Raw genomic sequence first — 18,700 nt, forward strand, 5'->3', positions numbered from 1 at the left:
AAAGTTCTTGAAATAAGAATTTTTGGGTACTCAAATCAAGAACTCTGGGTTCTGAAAGTAGGAATCGTAGGAGGCATACAAATATTTCGTCACGAGATGAAGTAGGGGAAGGAGTTTTATAATTCGTTACGGAGGAGGGAGAGATTAGCCTATCTCACCATCTCCTTTGCTTTCCGGGTTTTTGTTCTCCAAAAACTAATTTTCGGATTTGAGTGACACATCTTGTTTCATATCTTCGACTCTGAATTAAGTTCTGTGCTGGGTTATCATATTCAGAAGATTTAATTTCTACTAATCAATGCTAAATAAATCATAACAATGAAGGTAATTTTCCTGGATGTTATTCATTTTTCAAAATCGGTATGTCGTTGGTATTGCATCATAGATTACAAGAGAGTTTGTTTCTCACCCAATTGAATTCGATGACCTCCCTCTTTCATTATTCGTAATTCATTGAAACTTCTCATTGCAATCCCTATTATCTTTTACGTATCAATTTCATACCTCGAAAGGTTTCAACAGCACTGTGGACTTTACGTCTCACAGTCTCCAAATCTACAGGAATGCCTACATGGAATTCCTTCATTGCAGCAGTGGTTTGTACAATGAATGACGAAGATCATTAAATTGAATTGGGTGAGAAAAAGTCAGCTCTGTGCACCCCAGCTTGATGAATTGAAACGAAAATTTGATATTTGGTAGATTTTGATCGCCACATGATAGTAGTAGCATTTTTTTTGTTTGTAGTTGAAAAATGAGCGCCCCATACATTTTCAAAAGACAGTTAGGAACTATTTCATAGTTACAGCTAAAAGGACATCGGATTCTTATCTGCAATCGTTTGTAGTTGATTGTAGTTTTGAAATTTTTCGAATCCGACTTCAAATAGACGCCATTCATTTTTGAAAGACAGGAACTATTTTGCAGTTGCAGCTCAATTGGCATCGGATTTTGATCTGCAATCGTTTGTAGTTGTTTGTAGTGCTTGGAGATTGTCAGTCCAATGAAAAAAATTGACGGTATGGTTTTTATTAAATGGTTCCGAAACATTATTTTTCATAAAGAACCTGAAAAAGATCAGATATGTAGGAGGATTTCATTGTAGTTGTTGTGAATGGTGGGAAAAATTAGGAAGAATGAAAGATTCTTATCTGTAATCATTTGTGTTGATCTTATTCCCGAAATTTTTTCAATCCGAATTCAAATAATCATGTCATTCATTTTCGAGAGATACTTAGGAACTACCCGGGAGTTCCAGCTTAATTGACATCGAATCCTTTTCTGCAATCTCTTGTTGATTGTAGTTTTGAAATTTTTTCAATCCGAATTCAAATAATCATGTCATTCATTTTCGAGAGATACTTAGGAACTACCCGGGAGTTCCAGCTTAATTGACATCGAATCCTTTTCTGCAATCTCTTGTTGATTGTAGTTTTGAAATTTTTTCAATCCGAATTCAAATAATCATGTCATTCATTTTCGAGAGATACTTAGGAACTACCCGGGAGTTCCAGCTTAATTGACATCGAATCCTTTTCTGCAATCTCTTGTTGATTGTAGTTTTGAAATTTTTTCAATCCGAATTCAAATAATCATGTCATTCATTTTCGAGAGATACTTAGGAACTACCCGGGAGTTCCAGCTTAATTGACATCGAATCCTTTTCTGCAATCTCTTGTTGATTGTAGTTTTGAAATTTTTTCAATCCGAATTCAAATAATCATGTCATTCATTTTCGAGAGATACTTAGGAACTACCCGGGAGTTCCAGCTTAATTGACATCGAATCCTTTTCTGCAATCTCTTGTTGATTGTAGTTTTGAAATTTTTTCAATCCGAATTCAAATAAGTGTTCTATTCATTTTCATAGTCCAAGTGGGAACTGAGTGATAGCTATAGCCAAACTGACGACGGATTCCTGCCCACAATCGTTTGTAGTTGTTTGTAGTACTCATAGATTTCCAATCCAATGGAAAATAAGGACGTGAGGATGATCAGATACATAGGAGGATTCGTTTTTAGTTGTTTGTAGTAGTAAAAAAAATTGAAAATGAAATAGATTCTCATATGCAATCATTTGCAGTTAATTGTAGTTTCGAAATTTCGTCAATTTGAATTCAAGTAAGCCTTCAATCCATTTTCGAAAAACAGGAACTATTTTATAGCCGGAGCTTAAGTGATATGGGATTTACAGCTGCAATCGTTTGCAGTTGATTGTAGTTTTGAAATTTTTTCAATCCGAATTCAAATAAATGTTCTATCGGTTTTTGGAGCCCAAGTGGGGATTGAGCGATAGATATAGCTAAACTGACAAGGGATTCCTGTCTACAATCGTTTGTAGTTGTTTGTAGTACTCATAGACTTCCAATCCAATGGAAAAGAAGAACATGAGGAAGATCAGATACATAGGAGGATTCGTTTTTAGTTGTTTGTAGTAGTATGAAAAATTGGAAATGAAAAAGATTCTTATATGCAATCATTTGCAGTTGATTGCAGTTTCGGAATTTCGTCAATCCGAATTCAAGTAAGCCTTCAATCCATTTTCAGAAAACAGTTGGGAACTATTTTATAGTTGCACCTTAATTGACATGGGATTCCCATCTGCAATCGTTTGTAGTTAATTGTAGTTTTGAATTTTTTTCCATCCGAATTCAAATAAATGTTCTCTCGATTTTTTGAGCCCAAGTGGGGACTGAGTGATAGATATAGCTAAAATGACGACGGATTCCTGTCTACAATCGTTTGTAGTTGTTTGTAGTACTCATAGATTTCTAATCCAATGGAAAAGAAGGACGTGAGGAAGATCAGATACATAGGAGGATTCGTTTTTAGTTGTTTGTAGTAGTAAGAAAAATTGAAAATGAAATAGATTCTCATATGCAATCATTTGCAGTTAATTGTAGTTTCGAAATTTCTTCAATTCGAATTCAAGTAAGCCTTCAATCCATTTTCGAAAAACAGGAAGTATTTTATAGCCGGAGCTTAAGTGATGTGGGATTTACATCTGCAATCGTTTGTAGTTGATTGTAGTTTTGAAATTTTTTCAATCCGAATTCAAATGAATGTTCTATCGGTTTTTGGAGCACAAGTGGGGACTGAGTGACAGCTATAGTCAAAATGACGACGGATTGCTGACTACAATTATTTTTAGTTGTTTGTAGTATTAGCAAATTTTCAGTACCGATGGAATGGTTTCTAGGAAATGGCATCGAGGAATTATTTTTCAATAAGGACCTGAAAGAGATCAGATACGTAGGAGAATTAGTTTGTAGTTGTTTATAGTGGTGATTAAAATTAGGAAGGACGGAAAATTTCAATTTGCAATCGTTCGTAGTTGAATGTAGTTATGGAATTCTGTTAATTCAAATTCAAATATACGTTCAATCGAATCTTGAATAACACTCAGGAACTATTTCACAGTTAAAATTACATTGGGTTCATGATTGCATATGAGAATCTATTTCATTTTCAATTTTTCTTACTACTGCAAAGAACTAAACACGAATCCTCCTATGTATCTGATCTTCCTCACGTCCTTCTTTTCCATTGGATTGGAAATTTATGAGTACTACAAACAACTACAAACGATTGTAGATAGGAATCCGTCGTCATTTTAGCTATATCTATTACTCAGTCCCCACTTGGGCTAAAAAAATCGATAGAACATTTATTTGAATTCGGATTGAAAAAAATTCAAAACTACAATTAACTACAAACGATTGCAGAGGTAAATCCCATATCATCTAAGCTCCGGCTATAAAATAGTTCCTAACTGTTTTTCGAAAATGGATTGAAGGCTTACTTGAATGCGGATTGACGAAATTTCGAAACTACAATTAACTGCAAATAATTGCATATAAGAATCTTTTTCATTTCCAATTTTTCATACTACTACAAACAACTAAGAACGAATCCTCCTATGTATCTGATCTTCCTCATGTCCTTCTTTTCCATTGGATTGGAAATCTATGAGTACTACAAACAATAACAACGGATTGTAGACAGGAATCCATCGTCATTTTAGCTATATCTATCACTCAGTCCCCACTTGGGCTCAAAAAATCGATAGAATATTTATTTGAATTCGGATGGAAAAAATTTCAAAACTACAATCAACTGCAAACGATTGCAGATGTAAATCCCATATCACTCAAGCTCCGGCTATAAAATAGTTCCTAACTGTTTTTCGAAAATGGATTGAAGACTTACTTGAATTCGAATTGACGAAATTTCGAAACTACAATTCACTGTAAATGATTGCATATGAGAATCTATTTCATTTTCAATTTTTCTTACTACTACAAACAACTAAAAACGAATCCTCCTATATATCTGATCTTCCTCACGTCCTTCTTTTCTATTGGATTGGAAATCTATGAGTACTAGGGTAAGCTACCCAGTAGATGGACACTGCCCTATAGATGGACGAGCTACTTTTGGATAGGAAATTACGCAAAAAAATTGTGAAATGTAAATTGTTGCTTTGAATTCTCACTAACTGTTGTGATTCTTAACCCCTGAGTGACGATTTGTTTTCGATCAATTTTTTTTTTCAATTGCTAAACAACAAACGCCCATCTACTGGGCGGTTTTCTTAGGCGTCCATCTACTGGGCAGTTTACCCTACAAACAACTACAAACGATTGTAGGCAGGAATCCGTCATCAGTTTGGCTATAGCTATCACTCAGTCCCTACTTGGACTATGAAAATGAATAGAACACTTATTTGAATTCGCATTGAAAAAATTTCAAAACTACAATCAACTACAAACGATTGCAGATAAGAATCCGATGTTCTTTTAGCTGTAACTNATTTCGGAAATGAATGAGGCGTTTATTTGAAGTCGGGTAGAAAAAATTTCAAAACTACAATCAACTACAAACGATTGCAGATAAGAATCCGATGTTCTTTTAGCTGTAACTATGAAATAGTTCCTAACTGTCTTTTGAAAATGTATGGGGCGCTTATTTTTCAACTACAAACCAAAAAAAAAATGCTACCACTATCATGTGGTGATCAAAATCTACCAAATATCAAATTTTCGTTTCAATTCATCAAGGTGGNTAAATATCGAATTTTCGTTTCAATTCATCAAGGTGGGGTGCTAACTTCACAGAGCTGAAAAAGTTTCTTGTAATCTGCTTGGAACACCAACGATGTGCCGATTTCGAAAAATGAATAAAATTCAGGAAAATTACCTTTATTTTTATAATTTATTGAGTATTGATTAGTAGAAATTAAATCTCGTCAATAGCATAACCCAGCACAGAGCTTAATTCAGAATCAAAGACATGAAACAAGATATGTTACTCAAATCCGAATATTAGTTTTTGGACAAGATCTTGGAAGGAAAAAGAGAATAAACTTTTTTGTAGTGCTCATTCTTCCCTATAATAGTTATTTTCATCACAAGGTCCACAAAGTATTTTCTGACGAATGTGGCTTTGTAGGCCCAGCCGAAGGCGAGGCCTATAAACACATTCGTCAGAAAATACTTTTGGACCGTGTGATGAATGCAATTTTTCGTCAGAAGGCCTGTAAACCGCGATCAAACCGAGCGAAGCGAGGTTAGAATCGCGGTTTACCGGGTCTTCTCACGAAAAAAAGATTTCTTTGCAAGAAATCGATATTTTGTTTCAATGACATTGTAAAAAAACTAATTCGCAACTGAATCTGGAGATAATTTTTCAATGAATATCTCTGAATATACGGTAGATGAAAAAATTTCCATAAAATCTTTTTTGTAGGACTCATTCTGCTGTGCAAAAAAGATTTAGTAAAAAATTTGTACATCTCCTTTAGATTTCGAGATATTTGTGAAAAACTTATTTTTTCGGAGGATAAAATTTTGTTTTTCTCTGCATTTCACCTCTAAGTTTGTGAGAGCACCAAAAATAAAAATGTTTTTGTTAGGAAATTTTCTGAACTTTACGATGAAGAAACAAAAAAATAAATATTGGAGAACGACTCCAAACGGCCGTTTGAAAATTTCTTTTTGAATTTTCTGTGTTAAAATACATAGATACATAAAAACAATATTGTTTTCGTAATGCTTAGAAAATTTCCAACGAAATCTATGGGTTAAAAATTTTTTTTTATCGTTCTTAGTGGCTCGTAGCTAGAATTGAAAAAAAAATTTTAGAAGAAAACAAAATTCAAACTTCAATATTTCCGACAAAAATTGAGTTAGAAAGCTCCGTTTACGCTCATTTTTTTTATTTTGGACTAGAGAAATAGAAAAAAAAGTTTCAAAATTGTAAGGCAATATTTCTTATTCAAAAATTGGCGGTTTCGCTCATAAAAAAGTTCTACGAAACTTTCCTGATTTTTTGGTAATTCCATACTAAGGTAATATTCACGAAATTTTCGATTGTCGTTTCGGCGTTATACATAATTTTATTCAAATTTCTGAAAAAATTCATGAAAAAAGTCAGGAAAAAATGACTGAACACAGAAAAACGGTCAGGTTACATCTAGGCAGACGATTTTTCACCATAAATGATAACGCAAAAAAAATACTGAAGATTGGATAAGTTGACGATCAGTTAGCGTCACGAGGTATGCGTCAAGTCAGAAATGGTCAGAAAACGGTAAATTTACGACTGACTTGACGCATGTCAAAAATTGCCGTCATTTTGCATCCCTACTTTTGACCCTTATTTTGTATGACCCTTAAAATAAGGGTCCATTGCAGACTCTTCATGTTCCCGACCCTTAGATTTTGACCCTCAAAATTGCTGACCCTAAAAATGTTGGAACGTCGAACTTTTACCCCAATTTTTTATAACAACTTGAAATGCGGGCCCTTTGCAGATCCTTCATGTTTCTGACCCTTAGATTTTGACCCTTGAAATTGCTGACCCTAAAAAATATTGAAACGTCGAAATTTTGACTCTTACTTTGCGGGCCAGAAAGTATTTGACCCCAACTATCTACTCTCTAGAAATTGTAGACAGTAGAGAGAGTTGTCCGCACCAAGCATCCGAGCCCAACCCCCTACTCTCTACTAGAAACTTTAGAGAGTAGAGAATTGCCCCCACCAAATATCCGATCCCAACAATCTACTCTAAAAAATGAAAAGAGCAGAGAGTTGCCCTCATTTTAAGGAAAAAATGAAGGTCAAAAGTTCCACTTTCCAACATTTGTAGTCAGCAATTTTGAAGGTCAAAATCTAAGGGTCAGGAAAATGAAGGGTCTCCAAAGGATCCTCATCTTAAGGATCAGAAAAAGTAAGGGTCAAAAGTTCGACGTTCCAACATTTTTAGGGTCAGCAATTTTAAGACTCAAAATCTAAGGGTCAAGAACATGAAGGGTCTGCAAAGAACCTTTATTTTAACGCTCAGAAAAAATCAGGGTCAAAAGTTCGACATTCCAACATTTTTAGGGTCAGGAATTTCAAGGGTCAAGAACGTGAAGGGTCTGCAAAGTACCCTCATCTTAAGTGTCAGAAAAAATAAGGGTTAAAAGTTGGATGTTCCAACATTTTTAGGCTCAGCAATTTTTCAGGGTCAAGAACATGAAGGGTCTGCAAAAGACCCTCATTTTAAGGGTCAGAAAAAAAGAGGGTCACAAGTTCGACATTCCACCATTTTTAGGGTCAGCAATTTTAAGGGTCATAATCTAAGGGTCATGAACATGAAGGGTCTGCGAAGGACCCTCATTTTAAGGGTCAGAAAATTTCATCTCGCCCTTCAACAAAAAGAGATATGATTTTGTCTTCAATCGATGGAAAATTCATTGCCGAGTCGATAGAGCGCAATATCATCTCCTTATGTCAATCCGAAGATGAGAAAATTCGTCGCGGGAGAGGAGAAAAAATGACAGCCGTGCGGAATTGAGAATCGCTAGTGCTCCCCCTTCTCCTCGCCAACGGCAGAAGAGCGGAGAGTCAGCGAGCTCAAGTGCTGCGCTCACCAGTACACCCCACAGCCGACACACTGACACGGGCCTCTTTCACCCTGCCCTCTGATTGGCCAAACTTTATTCATTAGTATCTTTTGAATGAAGCTACGGATCGAAAAACTTCATTGGACTTTTCGATCCAGAATTCAACCCTCAACCGTCCATTTCAGGGAATCCCTCCACTTTTGGGACACTCTGTATACTGTGAGGTATTTTTCCAATCACGTATGCGGGCATCATACGTGTGTTCCTTCACGAACTTTGGTCGCCCCGAGTAGAACCTCTCCACCCGAATAAAGTACGAAGGTGATCAACGAGAGGAACCAAAGAAAAATACCAGAAGGGCGCCCCTTTCTCCGTTTCGCCGCCGCTAGTCGGAGTTCATGATTTGGCAATTATCACTATTGTTTTCGAGGATTGTTAATTAAGTTTAAAATGTTTTTTTTTTCATTATACCAAGTCGCGAAAATTACCCCAATCAATCGTTTTTGTTGTGTTAGAATACATTTATTTTACACGGTGTTGAGTGGATCATTTTTTTTGCCCGTTCCCACACGCCTCCGCGGTTTTCTGAGCTGGTCGTGGAACGCGCTTCGACATCGTGACCTTGTCCTTTGAAGGTTAAAAGGATTGGCGAGTCCTCCGTTGGCGGAGGAGCCAACATAATCCGATGCTCTCTCGATGCCACAGCATGAGTTTTTTATGTGGTGGCCTTGTGCAACAGACTCGTCGGTGAGGTGGTGGGGGCTCGCACGTAGAGGCCTGAGTTGCCTGCTGGCGTACGTTCAGCGACTCCCGCGGCTCGTTGGTGTGAGTCCCCAAGACTTGGTGTGTGTGCGCTCGTCGGTGTGCCACTTGTTGTCCGTAGCTCCTTCCCTGATGCTCCGCTCCACTCCCTTTGTCATGAAGCTCACGCGTAACCCGCGATGAGCGCAATAGCGTTAAAATTGAGAGATAAAAAGAAACAAAACTAGTGGATTGGGCTGTTAGTCGCTCGCTGTGCTCGCTCCCATTGCGGGTGGGTTGGTAGCGGATGTATTCATGTGGGTCTAACCCGTCGGGCGGGTCGCACCAACAACTTCCCGATATTATTCCTCCCATTTTGACTGAAAGAATCCTTTTCAACTCTCAATACTCTGTTTATTTGTTCATGAGAAACCCTTGTTTTTAATTACATGATATTCATAACTATACTCACATCATTACATTGCCAGGGAGGAAAGCATCGATTTCCGCACTGCTCGTAAAGTCATACTCAAGCGACATTTTGGTAAACACAGTTCTCACTTGATAATTTTATCAAAGCACACGCCGGTTCGACACAGCCGGTGTACATGCCGGAAGTAGATGCAAAAACTTGGTCAATCGAAAGATGTCGCGTTTATGAGAAATGTGTCGCATTTTCATGAGACGAAGTACACCACTGATCTCAGCATTTGTTTTCATATAATATTTCTCATAACTCGAAATACGATAAGATTTCTAGTATTGAGAGTTAATATTAACATCGGAGTGATATAAATAATGAGACATTTGGAAAAACAACACACTTTCTTAGCAACTACCTTCAGATGAGTTAGTGACCAATTAGTAGAGGCGCCAGTCGATAACGATGTATTCGGAATTTTGGAATTTTTTTATTTCTCATTTATTGATGGAAAAACGGAAATTTTTGGAAGAAATCGAAGAGAAGTATGAAATTTTCTTCATTATAATCTGTTGGATATGTAGAGCGCCTGCACTCTGTTTTACCTACTGATACGTTAGTGTGGTTTCTTAACACCGTAGGACGCTAACACGCGTCATGAGTATAGTTTATCACTTGTGTGTTAACCTTTGAGAAAGAGAGAGTTACGAATAAATACTTTAACTTGTTTATGATAATTCTGTGTATAATTATTGACTCTACCACCATAAAAACCCTTCAGGTTATGGTCCCGAGTCGTGTAAAACACTACGCTTCCACTACGCGTACAAAAATAATATAAAAAGATTTAAAAACTGAAATACAAAAGTAAAGCCACGTGGACACGAGTAATATATCGGTGTGTGAACTGACTGGTGAGAAGAAAAAGACAAAAAATATGTCTGGCACTGACGACGAAAAAATTGAAGAAATGGAAGAATACTGTAAGTAGAAAATAAAAATTATAAGTGTCCGGTAAAACGTGGTAGATTGGTGGGAGTAGAGAAAAGGACGCCATAAAGTAACATGGCGGCTGGAGAATAATTTCTCTAAAAACACAGAATAAAATAAAAAGACAAAGAAAAATTAAAATCAGGGAAAAAGTCAGTCAAACATAAAAATCGAGTCAGTGTCAGAAACTGAGTTCTCGTATGGAGATTTGGGGAAAAATAAGAAAAGAATTAATGAGAATTGAAAGAACTAGTAGGCGTCGGTTAGGGGGAATACAGGGAGAGATGCGGTGTGTGTGCGAGGGGAGCGGCTGTGGCTGCACGAAGTCTGAGAGAGAAAGAAAAGAGAGAAAGAAATACGTATAGTGCGAAAAGTTCCCTCGTGCCTATCTCCGTGCGCGCGCATGCGACACAAATACACCAGTAAAATCATTTTCGGTGAATACAAGTGCACATTGTAGTCACTGAATTAATAGGATCGATCAGATAAATATCTAGATAGGAAGAATTAAGAAATGAGTTAAATACTTGACAAATTAGTAGGTTAAATATTTAATAGATAAATTGTTACAGCTGCAAGGGTTTTGCCAAAGATATGGGGATATCTGACAAAAACATTTCAGTTGGATGAACTCCATAAAGGAGAAGATATTCTATTAAAGATAGAAGGAAATGATCTTTTAATAATACCAGAAAATAAGAGAGCATACAATTCTGGTAAGTTGAGTAGTAATGAGGAGATAAAAAGATTGAATAAATGCATGCATGCTAGCGAAAGGGCACATATGCGCAAAGACCGGCAAATTACATATGTATATCGCAATATCTGTTTAAAAACACCAAAACATAAAATACTAGTTGATAAAATTTAAAAATTCTGAAAAATCTCTCTGAAGAGCCGGTCAGCAAATGTGTGCTTGGGTTCGGCATCACAGGAATTGACTGTCTAGGGCAGACATGGGAGAGGTTTTGTATTCAAATCTTGAACATGTCTGTTCATCCTGAGGCCAGCCATACTTGTTGTTCGGTCAACTGTCCTCGGGATACAGTCCTTGGCAAAATGAAAAGTAATATTTCATAAAAACAATTCTTTTGTATAGAGAAAAGAATGTTCCAAAAGGATCATTGGAAGTGTTTGATCGATTGGAGTGAGGAGAAGAGTAGTAATGGTCTACCTTTAATAATGCCAAGGAACAACCAAGAGATGTGTTCAACTGTTGATGGTGTTGCGAGTGGCCAAGAGGAAGAGAAAGAGAAAGAGGAGAAAAAGAAAGAAATGAAAGAGAAAGAGTTTAGTTCAACAGTTGAGACAATGAGTTCAGAGGTGAATAAACCCATAATTGTAGCAGATATCACAACTAAGGCTTTAATAAACGTGATCAAAACTGGAGATGGGTCAAGAGACATTAAAAAGCTCACAGTAGAGGAACGAATGGAGGTACAAGAGAAAAGAATGAGTGACTTAACGAGTATAGTCAATCAATTTTGTGTTGCTGCTAACTCGTCAGACAACATAACAACATTTATAAAAGCTGTTGATAAGAAATCAACGAACGAGAGAGAAGAGCTAGGGAAGATGATTAAGGACTTATCAGATGGATACCAGAGTAAAATGAACACTTTGGACAAAATCGTTGGGACACTTAGTCAAATAGTAGAAGCAAATACTAATAGTGAATATGAGCCAATAGAGAATGAGGATTTGACAGAGAAACGTGAATTTGAAAAGAATTCAAGTTTGGAAGAGAATATTGAAAATCTAGTTGAGAAACACTTGGAAAAACGTCTTGAAAAAGCTGAAGTTCATGTGTCAGATAATAGGAAAGAGAAAGGATCAGAAGTTGTTCAAGTCCAACTGAGTAGAAACAACTCACTTAAGAGGGTTTATAAACTAGATGCTAAAACGAAATTCGAGCAATTTTATGACTTCTTCACATCCGAACTGAGGTCAGAAAACTTACTTCATATTATAGATAAAACGATTAAGACAACAGACAATGAAGTAACTGGTAAAGCAAAGGAATTCACAGTTCGAGACATCTTAATAAATCGGATAGAGAGCGCTCTTACACTCAAACCATGAAAATAAAAGATCCAGTTAAACTACTTGAAACACTGGAAGAAATTAAACGGTGTGAGGTGAATATAACTTCATCAGAAGTAAGGAAAAAGTTGAACACAATGTGTTATATTCCGGGAAGACGAACAGCTGCAGAATTTTGTTCAGAGTTTGAAGACACTATCAGAGCCTATGAAAATTCACCTGGTTCTGATCCGTTATCGGAAAAAGAAAAGAGAGATGCTATGTATAACGCAGTAAAGGTGACAGTACCGAGTGTACAGACTTTGGAACTCTTGAGTGAAGAATCTAAAGCAGCAGAGGAGCTTCCGTATGATCGTATTAAATGGATAGTATTGAGAACAGAGTCTGCAGGTCTTCAAGTGAACGCTGAGAAGAAAGGAGAGAGGTCAGTGAACTTTGCTAGCGAAGAAGAAACGTGCTATGAGTGTAAAGAGCGTGGACATTTTGCGAGGGATTGCCCACAAAAAGGGGATGGTATTCTGTGCTTCAAATGCAACAAAAGAGGCAACCACATTGCAAAGAATTGCGATGGTGGTGGTGGAAGAGGTGGTGGACATTCAAGTAGAGGAGGTTCATCTAATGGAGACTTGAAGTATAAAAATAACAGTAATCAAGTCAGAAATTACTCAAGAGGTTCAGGAGTAAATAGATTCAGGGGAGGTCTGAAAAGAAGAGGAACTAATTCGAATTTCCAGGGAGCGAAAAGGGGAAGACTTGAGAGTAGAGGAAGAGGGAACAGGTTCAATCTAAACAGGAAAACTCAAACAGCAAATGGTCAGGGATCAAATAATCAGGCGACTCAGCAAAATGGTGGAAGGTCTGCTGCTGGAAATCAACAGAACAAAGGTAAGAAGAATAGAATTGATGATTTGAAAAGACAAATGTTATTAGATCGAGTTAATTTGGATTGTGAAGTCATGTTTACGGAAACTCGTCAAATAGACCGAAACAGATACATTACAGAGTTCATAGCGGATTCAGGTGCAACAGGACACTTAAGTAATTCCAAACTAATATTTAAGACTTTGGATGAGTCACATCAAGGTGTGATCAAATGTGCCAATAAAGACAAGTCAGCGGACTTGAAAACGGAGGGAGTGGGAAAGATAGAAGTAGAGTTAGCAAGTGGTAGGATTCTGGAGATAGACACAGTTATCTTTGCAGAAGCTTTAACTGAGAATCTGTTATCTCTCCGTAAATTCGCAGACATGGGTCTTGCAATTTATTTAGATATATTTGATCCAGAGTCAAACGAGTTATTTATTTCCGGTGTCTATAAGAAGCCCTATTGGATAATCGATTTGGAAGTTAATAAGATCAATTCAACAGATAATAGTTTAACGAAATACATAAATAGAAGAATAATTGCGAATTTAGCCGATAGTGAGTCAGAAGTAAAGAGATATCTCACGCGAAGTGTAACAGCAAAGTTACAGGAAACTGATACCGATAATTCAAATGAAATTCAAACTGATAAAGTTGAAGAAATGATAGTAGACGAGGAGGATAAAGAAATTTCTGAGGAAAAATTGAGTACGAAAGACAAAACAGTTGAAAGGAAAACTCCATACGAGATTTCTAGTTTTGATTACACTATATGCGATCGCGACATTAGCAATATCGATGAATTCACAAATGTTGAACATTTAGAAGAAGTTTCATCTTTCTCTGAGAATCAGAAATTCCAGGAGAATGAGAGAGCTAGGTTGTGGCATGTCAGATATGGACATGCATCAGTGGCTTACCTTAAGGCTTTGCAATCTAAATTCCCAGAAAACAAAGATTTGAATAAAGCGGTATTCAATGAATCAATTATGGACTGTGAGGTGTGTTTAGTATCTAAACTCAATAAATTATCATTCCCAACGACGCGTAGGCGAGCTACACAAGCTTTGCAAATTATACATTCGGATGTAATGGGTCCGATCTCTCCTAGCTCATATCCCAAAGGCTATAGATTCATTTCAGTGTTTGTGGACGACTATTCTCGTTTTGCCAGGGCATATCTTATGAAAGGAAAATTCGAGACTGGTTATTATTTTGAAATGTTTGTAAAGAGTGCGAGAAATCTATTGGGATATGATGCTAAAGTTTGTTATTTGAGATCTGACCAAGGAACAGAGTTTACGGGCGGATATACTGTAGAGGTGTTAGGAAAATTAGGGGCAGAACAACAATTTTCTTGCCCAGATACACCACAGCTTAACGGTGTGGCGGAACGGTTTAATCAAACGATCCAAAAGAAAGTGAGATCATACATGTTCGATGCAAAATTACCGGAGTATTTATGGGATTTGGCCTTGTCGGCTGCTGTGTATGCATACAATCGTACACCTCACAAGTCAAATGATATGATAACACTTTTGGAAAGATTTTCTCCAAATCATAGTTTCGATATAAATCAAATTAAAAGATTTGGTTGTCTGTCATACATCACAGTACCGAGAAGGTCAGGTCCGAAATTTGGAAAATTAGGAATGAGAGTTGTACTCATCGGGTACACTCCAAGTGGATACATATTCCTTAAACCTGAAGAAGGGAAGTACTACGAAAGTAGAAATGTCAGGTTCAATGAAAAATTAGTCCATGGAGACAAGTATTTAAAAAATAAGATTCAAAACTTTCCAGAAACCGATGACGTGATAGATAAGAATAAATGGCTTGTTGAATTTGATAATGATGAAGTTCAGGCTGAGAAATCTTTAAAATCGGAGGGAGAATTGAAGCGTAAAAGAGGTCGACTAAGAAAAGATGCTAAATCATCAGAAAAAGTCAAAGCAAAAGAAATTTCTGAAAACACTAGTAAAATCATCACAGATACAAGCTTTAATGAATTACAAATTGATGAAAGTCTAAAGGAGAGTGTTCTTCTTACTAGTATGGTTGACAATGGAGTTGAATTAGAGATAGAGAAAGTAAACGATGAAGTCTGTCATGCGCTTTTGTCTCAAATAAATTCAGATCCTTCCAATTTTAAAGAAGCGGTTCAAAGTAAAGATAAAGAGTCCTGGATATCAGCTGCAGAAAATGAACTAGGTTCGATGAAGAGAAAAGGAGTATGCAAAATTGTAGATAGACCGATTATAATGGAAAATGGACAAAAATTGAATATTATTGATTCAAAGTGGGTATTCAAACGTAAGCTTGAAGCAGATGGGAATGTGAAATTTAAGGCACGTTTAGTAATTCGTGGGTTTAAAGATAAGAATGTTTATGAAATTAGTGAGACTTATGCTCCAGTTTCAAGATTACCATTGGTAAGAGCAGTAATAGCTATTATCAATAAATATGATCTCGATGTATGTCAATTAGACGTAAAGACTGCATTCTTATATGGTGAAATTGACGAGGAAATATATATGGAGATTCCTGAAGGTACTCATCACTCAGACAAAGAGAGGAGAGATAAAGTATGTAAATTAGAGAAGGCGTTGTATGGACTTCGTATAAGTCCCAAAAGGTGGAACATGAAATTTACTGAGGTTGCATTGGAAATGGATTTGGAAAATTCAGATTTAGAGCCATGTTTATTTACTTGGAGAGATGGGATGAAATTCTTGATTTTATTACTCTATGTAGATGATATTCTACTAGCTAGCAATGATAAAATCAAATTAGAAGAGGTAAAAACAAAATTAAGTGCTGAATTCGAGATGACAATTCCAGGTGATCCTAAAGAGTTCTTGAGTATCACAATTAGGCGAAATCGGGAAAGTAACGTCATAGAGTTGAGTCAGGAAAAAATATATAGAGAAAATACTGGTCAGATTTGGATTCGATGAATCGCACCCTCAGAGAACTCCAATGAATACTGCACAAGTCACAAATAATGAGAGGAAAAATAGAGAGGAAGAACCAGAAGAGGAAAATATGAGAATTACAGAGACTCGAGGAAATTTCCCATATCGAGAAGCTGTGGGGAGTCTTTTGTATTTAGCAGGTGCCTCAAGGCCAGACATATCTTACGCAGTAAATGTGTTGAGTAGGCATCAAGTGAATCCAACCGAAGAGGATTCGATTATGGTGAAGAGAGTATTTAGGTATTTGAAAGGTACAAAGAGGTTAGGATTGAGATATGTGGGTAAGACGGATGAAATTGAGTTTTTCAGACGCAAGTTTCGCAGATTGCAAAAATTCACTCACAACATGTGGGTTTGTGATTAAGTTATTCGGTGACCCAATAATTTGGCGAATACGTAAACAATCCTATGTAGCTCTGTCCACTTGTCATGCTGAATATGTTGCGATGAGCGAGGCTGGTCAAGAAATGTTATCCATTTACAATTCCTTGAGACTAATCATGGTTGCACCTCCACTCCCCATGATATTATGGTGCGATAACAGAGCTGCGATAGTAAAATCAGAAACCAGTGGTGGTAATAAATTGAGACATATAATTGAGACTAAAGCTCATCACATCAAGGAATGTGTAAAAAGAAAACTCATAGAGGTCAAGTGGGTTAAATCTAAGGATCAGCTTGCTGATATTTTTACAAAGCCTTTGGCTTTTGAATTGCATAAACGTTTGACTGACGAAATAATGAATATTAAAATGTAAAATTAATACTGTTCTGTTCTGTTAATTTAGGGTCCAACTAGGGTTATACAAATTCGACGAGATTACGGAGACTGGGTCTGATTATATGAAGGTTGCTTGATTAAAATTGAAACTAAATGTTATGATTAAGATATTGATGAGAGTTTAAAAATAAAAAGGTAACACAGAGGCAGTCGGAAGGGAGTGTTGGATATGTAGAGCGCCTGCACTCTGTTTTACCTACTGATACGTTAGTGCGGTTTCTTAACACCGTACGACGCTAACACGCGTCATGAGTATAGTTTATCACTTGTGTGTTAACCTTTGAGAAGGAGAGAGTTACGAATAAATACTTTAACTTGTTTATGATAATTCTGTGTTTAATTATTGACTCTACCACCATAAAAACCCTTCATAATCGTTCTATACGTGATTTTCATGAGATTAAGAAAGTGTTCGTTGTTTTTTTGTCATTTTGAAATTTTCTTTCCGGGAAAACTCAAAAACCACTAAACAGATATCAGCCAAAATCTAATCCGCTCTAAGTTGAATAAAAACCTATCGATTGAAAAAAAAAAGTCAAATCGGACAATTCGTTCACGAGAAATCGTTAACCAAAATTTTGACCACGTACATACCTAGTAACACACACACACACACAGACAGACATTTTGTTTAAAATTGTCTAGGAACATCGAAAAGACCTTGAAACATGGAGATTTGATGAAAAATCAATTTTTGATTTTCGGGGCCATTACAATAACTTCCCTGCCCGGAAGTTAAAAAAATCAATACGAGAAACTAAATATGAAAATGTGGCCTTGGGTGGTCCGACTCCTCGCTGGGGTAATTTCCTAATTGTCCCCCCACTTAATCCGCGGTCAGTTCAGGCGAGAAACAGTACATGATTTCTATCATGTTATAATACATACATTGAATACATCAGTGTATATTTACTACACAAGGATTTGTTTACAATTACTGGAATGAAAATTTTTTTTTGGTGACAAGTGTTGAGAGCTAATAAGATTGACTGATTGATAATTAGATAAACTTGAATGTCGATACTGGAATGAAATAAATTGGAAATCTAAAAATATTCGATTTCAATTTTTTTATTCGATTTTTGTTCTTCGAGGTTTTGTTTAATGAACTTAATACTTTATACCACAAAATCAAAGAATATTGAATTTTCTCCATGAAAAAAAAAGTCGGACTACTTTGTAATGTCCAAAAATTTTATACTAGAATAATTAAAAAAATTTTCATGCTACAATAATGTTATGTTAGAATAACTAAGAAACGAATCAATTAATGTAAACTAAATAGAGTGCATTTCATCATTTGAACTCGATTAAAAGTTCCAAAGACATTGGAATCGAGTTCAAAAGTGATGAAACGGCCCACTCAGCATGCTCCCATTACCCAACACTAAGATTCGCACGCGGAGGAACGACTGAAAACCGATGAATCGAAACCCCAAAAACCGAATGAACTACTTCCCCAATAAAAATCAAAATAGTGGGAAAATTCATACGACATTTTCCACCAAGTAAAAATGGACTCGTTGGAGCCCATGTGACAAGTGACCCCACAATTCATATAAAAATGTCAGAAAAATCAAAATTAACCAGTCTTAAAGCAGCGACGGAGCAGTAACAATTCTGGTGGAAGTAGTTCACTTAATCGGTCCAGTTTCTCAATCCTTCCTTCGATTACGCGGGATAGTACTGAATTAATGGTAGGTTACGAACGATTGAAATTATCCGGGAATAAAATTTCTTTAATCGAGAGTGGTGACTTTTCCTACATATAAAGAATTCGTTTATTGTGACGCTTTGTGGACAGCCTCATAAAACTTTAAAATTCAATTGTCAAAAATTTATTAAAATATATCAACGAGTAGAAGAAAGTGTTTCCGTGAAAGTATCCATAATAGCCTTTAGCACGACTAATTACTGGTGGGGAAATTACGGATTTATCCAGGGATCTACCAATACATCGATTAACTTATACAAAAAGACCGAATTGTGAGTAATAAA

Source organism: Diachasma alloeum, unplaced genomic scaffold, assembly GCF_001412515.2.
Source record: "Diachasma alloeum isolate Michigan unplaced genomic scaffold, Dall2.0 Dall_scaffold_00425, whole genome shotgun sequence".
Lineage (NCBI taxonomy): Eukaryota > Metazoa > Arthropoda > Insecta > Hymenoptera > Braconidae > Diachasma > Diachasma alloeum.